Below are 10488 nucleotides of genomic sequence, written 5' to 3' on the forward strand. Positions count from 1 at the left end.
AAATGTAGTGGAGTAAAAGTAGAAAGTATCCATTATTAAATCTACTTAAGTACAGATACACGAAAATTGTACTTAAGTGTACTTGTACTTCGTTACTTCCCACCACTGGTTGTGAGGAATTAGTAACTTATTGAATAATTACGTAATTTGACTCTTGCCCATCCACCTGGGAAAATTGTTTTATTGCTAGAATAGTATTTTTAGTAAAACCTAAATCAAATAAGATTCTTTAGAAAAAAAACACCAATGTGATATGTGCAAACTATGCGAAACAAAACACAGATGGGGGATATTTTAGTTGGTGTACTTGGGAGTTACGTTACCTTTTATGCCCTTGAAGGCTTTAAGGACCTTTTTTCTTTTGCTCTTAGGTTCTCGCTGTTCTATTTATATCTCCCTCCGGATCATAACTTTTATTGCCATTGGATAGTTAGAGGATCTACGGACCATTCTTGCTTAATTGTTGTGTAACCTTTTTAAGGACTTCTTTAATAAATCATTTCAGGACTTTGCCTCCTTCTCTACTATCGCCCGTACAACCCAGGAGACTTCAGTCCTGATCCAGCCTCTTTCAAGACCAAACACTGCTGCTTTTTTATGTCTGGTATTACTGTTAGAGCTACAGGTGTCTCTGTTACTGCCACAGTAGGCTATGTTTAGCTCTGGAAGTTTTTCCTGTGCTGAAGAGAGACAATACACTGATAAAGTCACATAACAGTTTTTGACCAACTACATGTGTGTAATTAGTACAAAACTCTTGGTGTTCTCTGTTTACAGTTTGCTGTTCTGTGCTGAAACACACTTGGGAGTTGATGTCACAGTTACTGAACATTTGACAGAAACTTAGAAAACTTCCAGAAAAGAAAGTTTCTCAAACTATTTCAAAGAAGCAACAGAGAGTCTTGCTGCTGGAAACATCCTAAAGCAACATAGAATGAATGTGTGGCCCAAGACAGGAAGATTCACTGAACATCGTCACATCCGTGAGTGAAGGGTCTCCATGGAGGAGGACAACGTTTTGCTTCAGATTAAGAGCAGTTCTATTACTGTGAAGCTGCAAGATCATCTAGTTCCATACTTTGAGGTCTTCGTGAAATAACCACAACATTCTGCAGTATTCTTTGTTTCAAATTTTCTTTTAAAAAAAGTTCCTGTGTAGATATTACTTTACATCTTTTGACTACACTACTGAAATCTAAAAAGCTGCACAAATTTAAAACATAAGTACCCCAAAATAGATCATCTGTACAACAAAATAATTAGCTAATCAGAGCAGTGAATTTGTATGCAACAAAGTGAAATACTCTCCTGATCAAAATCTTAAGTCCAGTCAAAAAATTGCAAGAATTTGCATTTTGCACTATTGGATCTTAAGAAGGTTCTAAGTAGATCTTCACAATGTTAAAGGAAAAAAAAATCAGTGCAAGAGACAAGAATTTTTGAGCAGGGAATTTTCTGAAAACTGCAATTACACTCAAACATGATTTTTTCAGCTGATCAAAAGTTTAAGACCATAGGCTTTAAAAGCCAAAAGCTGTGCAAAAATCTGGATTCCATGTCATTTTCTGTCAAGTCTTTACACTCTCAAGACCTCCTGATGGCAAAAGTAAAAAAGCTCACTGACTTTGAACGTGGTAGGATTGTTGAGCTGCATAAGCAAGGCCTCTCACAACGTGCCATCGCTGCTGAGGTTGGTTGCAGTATGACAGTCATTTTGCATTTTTTAAATGATCCTGAGGGTTATGGAACAAAAAAAGTCAAGTGGTAGACCCCAAAAAATTTCACCAGCTCTGAGCCGCAGGATCCAATTGACTGTCCGTCAAGACACGGGACGATCCTCTACCCAAATTAAGGCCATTACTGGTGCAGACTGCAGCCCAATAACCATCAGACAGTATCTGCGAGAGAAGGGCTTCAGAAATAAAAAACGTCTTCAAAGGCTACGTCTTCTTCAACGCCACAAAATTGCCCATTTGGATTTTGCAAGGGTGCACCAAACATGGGATGTTGAAAGGTGGAAGAAAGTTGTCTTCTCTGATGAGAAAAAATTTAACCTTGATGGTTCTGATGACTTCCAACATTACTGGCATGACAAGGAGATCCCACCTGAGATGTTTTCTACATGGCACAATGGTGGGGGCGCCATCATGATTTGGGGTGCATTTTCCTTCAATGGAACAATGGAGCTTCAGGTTGTGCAGGGGCGTCAAACAGCAGCTGGCTATGTGGAGATGTTGCAGTGTGCATCCCTCATGACTGAGGGCCCTCGTCTGTGTGGTAATGATTGGGTTTTTCAACAGGACAATGCTGCAGTTCACAATGCCCGCCTGACAAAGGAGTTCTTCCAAGAGAATAATATCACTCTTTTGGACCATCCTGCATGTTCCCTGGATCTAAACCCAATTGAGAACATTTGGGGATGGATGGTGTTGAGAACGAGAATCTCAATCGATGAATCATAATTTGTATTGACACACGGAGCATAAAATCAGCCAAGAAAAGCATTCAGACTTTACTTATTTTATTAACTTTCAGCGCTGAAAGGAGACGCTTTACCATTACATCTGAGAAGAGTTTCTAAAAAAGTCTGTGCAGCGTCTGAGGAGAAAGAGGAGGGTAGCTGATTATATGAACTGAAGACACTCCCTGAAATCACACCATGTCTCTGTGGCCTGATAAGTTTCTGTTTCTCGTGAGAAATGGACCTTGGTGTCTAACAGAATCAAAAATGTAACTCTTTACTATGGGCCCTTTGTCTAACAGTGTATGTCTCTTTCTCGGCCTTGGTAAATGTTGAGATCAACATTCCCCCTGTTGGGCTCTAAAAGAGCCCAAAAAGGAGAAGACAAACCCTAGAGTAGACACTGTCCCTTCCGGAAAACATCCCCCGAGGCTTTTACAGATCTTGACATGCATATCATTTCAGTCATTGATGTTGTCTTTCATTCATGTCATTTCATCTCATTTCATTTCAATTTTGGGGGTAAAAATGGACAGGCCACCCCTATGCCTCTTAGGCGGTGGATCGAAACCACAATGTCCCTCTTACAATCTAATAAAGAACACATAAGGAAATAAAATTGTTAAAGGATGTTAGAGCGTTAAATTTGGAGGAACATAAGTCAACCCACCATGGCATGACTGTTTTTTTTTTTGTTTTTTTTATAGAAGAAAATATTTTAGCAGTTTTGTCAGAGCTTCATCATCTGTAATTACACATCAAGTCGAACCATTACATTTTCTGGAACCAAATATTATTATCATTACCTTTATGTTGCTTGTTATTTATTTATTATTTCTTTTTGTTACCTCGGGTCAACGTCATGCCATAGAAGGGTAATGAAATATAAAAGAACAAAGTCTGAAATTTTTGTGTTAGTTTTTTATATATATTTTTTAATCCAAGTTAAAAAGAATAAATGTTAAATTTTATGAAAATATAAAATGGGTGAAGTGTTAGGAGGATCTAATTGTCATCTTTAAAGTAAAAAAAAAGTATTAAAATTATATTCATTAAGTTGTTAGAGTTAACCAAAATGTAAATTGAATAGAATGTTAGGATGATATTTCAAAACTTAATAAAATGCAAAAATGAATAAAGTGTTAGGGTAATATTTAAAATGAATAGAATGTAAAATGAATAAAAGGCAGATATTACTTAAAACTTAATAAAGTAAAATTAGAAATGTTAAGGTACTATCCTTTAAAGTCAATGAAGCGATAATGAGTAATGCATAAAACAATGTGTTAGTAAGATAATAAACCAAACTTATTGAAATTTCAATGTAATATTTAAAGGTTAATGAACTACAGAAAGGATGCGATGTTAAACAAAATTAAATGGTAAGAAAAGCTTAGAAGTCTGAGTATTGAAAGGCACAGAACAATGAACACATCCATAAAACAGCAAACAATGCAATAAATCAGGATCAAGGGCAGCACAGTCAAAATATACTGATATGAATTAACTGTGATGAGGAAACAAGTAAAAATGATCTCTAAGTAAAATGCAATAATAGTAATAAGATCTAATCATATCAGTCTCTCTATAGCGAGACCTGTCTACGTCAAATCAGTTTCTGCGTGTGTCCAGATGTAGAGCCGGCGCAGNGGATCTAAACCCAATTGAGAACATTTGGGGATGGATGGCAAGGGAAGTTTACAAAAATGGACATCAGTTCCAGACAGTGGATGCCCTTCATGAAGCCATCTTCAACACTTGGAGCAACGTTCCCACTAGCCTCCTGGAAACACTGGCATCAAGCATGCCTAAACGATTGTTTGAAGTCATCAACAAGAATGGTGGAGCTACTCATTACTGAGTCCTTTTTTTTTGACACTGATTTCTGTTTTGGGGGGTGTTTCGGGGTTTTTTGAGCTGTGGTCAAACTTTTGATCAGCTGAAAAAAATCATGTTTGAGTGTAAATGCAGTTTTCAATTAATTCCCCGCTCAAAAGTTTTTGTCTCTTACGCTGATTTCTTCTTTTAACATTATAAAGCCCTACTTAGAACCTTCATAAGATCCAATAGTGCAAAATGCAAATTCTTGCAATTTTTTGACTGGTCTTAAGATTTTGATCAGGAGTGTATCTGGTTTTAGTAGAATCCATCAAAACCACTACCTGGATGTTCTCCATTGCCGAGTGCAACTGCAAAAATCATCGTATTAGTAGATAACACTGTGGTTGATAATCAGTTGTATATGTTTGTGTGCCAGCTGGTCCAAAAGGGCACATTTTAGGTAATTCCTCATAAAAGTTGCTTCATCAGTAAATGTAAAGTAGTTGCAAGTTTTACATCCCAGATAACACATGCAGTGTATGGTGTCCATGTCCTCTAGCATTTACTGAGGGGCACAGAGAAGTGGTTTTCATCAGATTCTCTTTGCTTCCCTAAGGAACCACATTCCACCAGACTCACATCAGTTATTACATGAGACTCAACAGAACAGAGCTGAAACTATAATGTGAGCAAATCATCCTGGGTACATTATGCTGGCTTATAATTGCTTGTGGTGTGAGCTCTAATGCTTTTTTAAAAGGGTGTTTTATTCTCACTGCAGTACAACTACATTTTGAGAAGCATAATTGATTTTTTCCCCCCTTGATGCCATTAGTAGCTGTGATGTGCGATAATCAACCTTTGCCCCCACAGTGCTTGTTAGTGTGAAGTTAGTGAGTGAAACAGAAGCAAAGTGCTGATTTTGATTAATCAGTGTGTTCAGAGAGTTACATGTAAGCTATATTATTGCTGTGTCACAATGGAGCCATAATCATTTAGGAAGAGTAAAAGACTTTACTTTTTTCCCAGTTCAGATAAAATTGAAGTGACAAAATTTCTATTTTAGCTTTTTTACAAAGGATACTTTAATTTGTATCAGATTATTTGTGTGACCTGACAAATATGCATCTGTTGTTTCACATGAAAATAAATATTAAGCAAGTCTTATCTTGAAATTATGTTTTTCTTTAATTTTGCAACCAGCTGTTCAGTTCATCCCTTCATTTAAGAAGAATGGTTCTGCCCAGTACTCCAGTCATTACTGTACTTGTCTTTGCTGATCTCCGCCAGGCTATCTTCAAACTCATTAGTAACTCTAACACGTCGATTTTGTTATGTACTAGTACTACTACATGACAAATAAAAAATCTTATGTTTTATGTTTTGTCTGTTTTTCACCAACTGCTTTCATGTTAGGATCTTATGAGTAAAATGTTGTAAGCTATGTTTGCTTAATAATCTGCAGTCTGGCACTGGTGGTGACTAGCATGAACTCCTGGGTTCACCTCTTGCATTAGGTATATTTGTTTTTCAGTGAACTTGTGAAAAGCATGGCCCACACAGTTTTTCCCAGTGCCTGGACATTGAGTCTCCATCCACACCTTACCCAAAATAGTATGCAGAACATCAGCTGCTACAGTTGACCGATCACATCACAAAGTGCATAAAAACACTTTTTTCTTCCCGACATGTTAGACCAATTCAGATCAGTTAAGGTTCCCGCACCTTTTTTTTAACCTGAAATATTCTGAGATCTTATGTCTTTTTTTAAATCAAAAGTTTACATCCATAATTACTATGCCTTCAAAGAGTTAGTGCAGATGCTGACATCATGCCTTTTCCAGAAACCAACCTGATTGTGTGTTTTAAAAACATCTATCATGCCCCTTGCTAAATTACAAATAATCTCTGATTAACCAGATATTAATAAAATGTTAAGTTTTTTTCTTACTAGATCCAGGTAGAATCTTGTCACAATATTAAGTTGGCTAAAGGAAATTAAAAAGCAGAACTCCATGCTAAAATCTAAAGAAATCTTAAAAAGAGAGAAACAATGTCAATAACATTCAATAGTCTAAAAAGTATTCCAAAGTATTCCATTACTTTGGGACTTCAGAAAACCACAGGGCCATTATCCACTAATGGATTACTCAGTAAGCAGCTGGAGGTATGGCAATCCTAATAAAAAAAGCAACACTTGACATTATGAAATATATAATGTGTTGTAGTATCAGATAAGCGTTTCACTTTTAGAAACAATAAAGTTAGTAAAGTATCCCATCACAGAGCTGACGGCCTCCTAATCTTCCTCAAGAAATGCAAAAATTTTTGGAAAGCTGCAGCTGACTGTGTAGATTGCATGCAAATAACACAAGGAAAACAAGTTCCTTGATGCCTTCTTCCCGCTCTGGTGCATAATGAAATCATTTCTTGACAGTTTCACTGCAGTCCTTGTCAGTCATCTTTTGGTCAAATTGCACAGCAGCAGCTGAGAAACACAAAAACAAGAGTGAGCAAGGCGCCGATTTGGGCCGGTTAGAAAGACAATAAAAACATTTGAACATTTTTGAAACGCATTGAAATATTAAATAGTATACTTAATATTTATAGGTTATAGGTCTGAGAACAAACACACAAACCGTACAGTTCCCCTTGCACATTCACAGTTGAATAAAGACACACCAATGAATATTTATGTTAATGTTAGACGACATAAATAATCACAAATTTACCTAAAGCTGCAGCATCAGCATATAACAATGCAGTTATTTTTCAATAAACACAGTTAAGATGAAAGTAATATCACCAAACTAACTGCAAAAATGTTCAGAGTAGAATTCAATTCAGAAGCCGGTTGCAAACAAGCCAGCAGTGAAGTGGCTGTTTGGAACAGTGAAAGTAGTTTTCAATTCTTGGGGGTACTATGACAAAAGTGTGTGTATATATATATATATATATATATATATATATATATACACACACACACACACACAGGATTTCCCAGGCTTTCCCCCAGAAAACTTGCTAAGCCCGATGGTGGGGGCGTCGAGGCGGTCCACCGGCGGTCTACCGTGTTTTTGTATTAAAAGATGTTATATTGACAGAAAATATTAAAATATTACTGTGTAACTGGGCCTAATGCAACCTTGGACCGGTCCTGCACAATGAGTAAATCCGCTGCACTGTGCAGAGATGCGCAACAAACAGGAGTTTTGGCTTTAGTAGCTCTTCCATTTCGTGTCTGTCGAGTTTTAATTGTCACAGAAACTATTCTGGTTGGTCGAGTTCATGGGACTCGACCGTGCCTGACGGTCACGAATTTCTCAGATCTCCGTGTGGCCGCGCGCATTAACTCTAAGTAGACAACGCATTTGATATGGTTTGATGCATCGTGTAACCGGAAAAATATTACTAAAAATAATAATAAAGTGATATCAGCGTGATGAGTGACTCCGAGGAGAGTGCGAAAGCTCCTCACCAGGCTGAACCTGCATGATCAGGTTAGCGCTGCTCGTTATCCACAAACGCTCCGGCCAACCGGGAGCACAGACATAAACTTTACAGGGAAGACAGACACAGAGCCACACGCTGGGCAGCGTGTTGAGATGTAAACGCCACATATAATTGTTTGTTCACAAAGATAAATCATTCTCACCACTCCACAACGCGCACCTCTGAATTCGCTACAAGTTATTCCTGAGATTCACATTGAGCTGCGTAACCAGAGCTAAAGCGGCAGGTTTTAAATTCTTAACTAGAGTTCTCCAAAGGATCATAATTCCTCACAGTAAGTTGATGTAAAAAGCCATACAGGTCAGCCTGTGTCCAGTTTGAGTGAAAGGAGGCGCTCGCGATCCCGCTGAGGTAAAGCAGCGCGCGAGGCAAAGCGCAGAGGCGCCAGCTGTGTAATTGGTCCACGCGCTGTCGGGTTTAAATGCATAAACTATAAACCTATCATTTAGGAATAAATCTGCTCTGCTAGTGAAATGCTCACAGCAACAGAGACGCTTGCAGCCTGGCATTAAAAGTGATTTTTTTTTTCTATTTATTTTCCTCGAAACGTAAACAAGCAACGCTTAGCCTGGTGGCGAAGCCAGTAAAGCATGGAGGGCCACCAGGCTTATATTACACTGGGGAAAACCCCGATATATATATGGGTATGTCACCAGTCTTCCACCTGGGAGACCCGGGTTCGAATCCAGGCTGGGGCAAAAAGTTACAACAATGAAATTGAGCTATGCAGTGTGGGTCCTTAGGCAAGACCCTTGGAGCTATACAGCCTACCTCATACTATGAGAGACACTGATATGCATAACATGCCGGCTCAGACGTCGCCCGGCCAAACAAGGTCTGCGTCAGGTGCTGGGGAACCAGAGCACCTTGATGACAAATGGGCTACTGGAACAAGACGGAATTGGGCGAGAGGTGAAAACCTGGATCTGTTGGAATGCTACTACTCAAGTAACCCTAGTCAGAGGGGATACATGCAAAGAATGAGGGAAAAATGGTTAGTTCGACATCCCCAGACTACAATGACTGCTAAACAACTAGTAGCTCAGTGTTTCAACATCCGCAAACGGCAACTGCTATCACAACTTGAGATTGACGAGGTACAACACAAATGCTACGGCAAGGGGGAGGAGCCTGGATGTCAGTACAGGGGCGAGTTAACTACAACTACCCCAGAGACTGGGTATGCAGCCCCAGTAATGAACGAACCATCAAAGCTGAACNCCGTAGAAGTGTATAGTACTTTTAACCAAAGTTTTCTCAATGATAACAATTACATCCAACTGTAACTTTATACAATTAAAATTAGAGGTGATGCAGGAAATTCATGAATATTTAAATAAACATGGCATAGATATTGATTGAAGCTATTCAGTTTTACATTACCAATTTTAATTTAGTAAGATCTTCTATCTGACTCTGTATTTCAGTCATGCAGGAAGGCACTGTGTAAGAGCTCATTAAATAATCTCACAATATACCAATGTCAAATGAATAAATTCATAATTAACCATATCTATAAATCGACTAGGAACTAGAGTCTCTTTCTTCTCCACCCCCTGTTGATATAATTTAAAAATTTGAAAGCAATTTTGCATGTTACTATTCTCCAAAACTAAAATATTCCGGGGTGTGTCACAAGTATTCCAAATCTTCTGTCTAGAATTGAAAGTAGACTAAGAGATGTTCCAAATGTAAAGTTTTATCAGAAATGTTTTATGTTTATCATTTATCATTTCCCCCTTTTGTTTTCTTATGTAAATAGAAAACAAACAAAATATTGTTCAGATACTCTTTTTTTTTTTACATATGTCTAAAATGTCCAACTGAAACTGTACTGCTAAGGCCAAAAGTTTTATTATTTTAAAGAGTTCAGATCAGAATTTGGATTGCTTTCCTAAAAAGCAGTGTCAATGTTTATTTTGGATTGACAAAAGAAAAATTGATCAATTTAGGCAGAGGAGCAAAAAATGTAGACAAAAATTATGCAGTACTGTAAGATGTCTTTGCGTTTCAAATCAAATGTTTTGTTGGACTTGAATTTATGTATCAATTCACTCAAAATTTAAGGCATACAAATGTTGTGAGCCAGTTGTTGTCTAATCAGTTTGTTTTTACATAATCAATTATTCTCATATGCACTTTAAAAGTTTCATCATGTCCAATTTGTGCCTTTCTACCCAGACACGCATGTGTTTCCAAATCAGCTGTTAGTTTAGTTAGTAAATTAGTCTGTTATTAGAAGAAATAAAAACCATAATATTAATAAAAATGAAAAGAAAATAAAAAAATGTCAAACTAAATGAAGCAGTCTTGCAATAAATACTGTCTGGTCTTAAACCAAAGCTGAAATGTGATTACTCCTTTTCTAAACGTATTATTTCCCAGTTTGAAGTAAGGTAACCGAATAATTTGGATTTAGAATTATAAATTGTCTTTGAGACAAGAATATTTTGTAATGAACCTTAATTTAATCTGGAGCTGTTTCATAATCACCTTTTAATTCATACAAATATTCATATTCATTTACCAATTCTGTTCCCTCTTTAGACATTTTAAGGTGACCAAGTTTCACATAAAAAGGAATCATGTTTTGATAAGATAATAAAGAGAGACAAATTTTGATTTATCCATGATAAAGTTCAACTCTGGTATAAACCTCATTTTTAAAGTTTCATTAAGTTTAAATTTAACCT

The 10488-nt window shown here is 37.2% G+C and overlaps 2 long non-coding RNA genes across 2 annotated transcripts in view; both read left to right on the top strand.

The window, feature by feature from the left end:
- Positions 1-5252, top strand: part of LOC107835144 (uncharacterized) — a 9733-nt gene extending 4481 nt beyond the window's left edge. Inside the window, exon 3 of the long non-coding RNA XR_001660972.1 lies at positions 5241-5252. This is a non-coding gene — a long non-coding RNA (uncharacterized LOC107835144). The remainder of the gene's footprint in view (positions 1-5240) is intronic.
- LOC107835143 (uncharacterized) lies at positions 2693-4017 on the top strand. Its single transcript, XR_001660970.1, has 2 exons — positions 2693-3374; positions 3407-4017. It is a non-coding gene; the product is annotated as an uncharacterized LOC107835143 (long non-coding RNA).
- Positions 5253-10488: the final 5236 nt, after the last annotated feature.

This window comes from Poecilia formosa, unplaced genomic scaffold (assembly GCF_000485575.1).
Source record: "Poecilia formosa unplaced genomic scaffold, Poecilia_formosa-5.1.2 Scaffold1075, whole genome shotgun sequence".
In the NCBI taxonomy this organism is placed as follows: Eukaryota; Metazoa; Chordata; class Actinopteri; order Cyprinodontiformes; family Poeciliidae; genus Poecilia; species Poecilia formosa.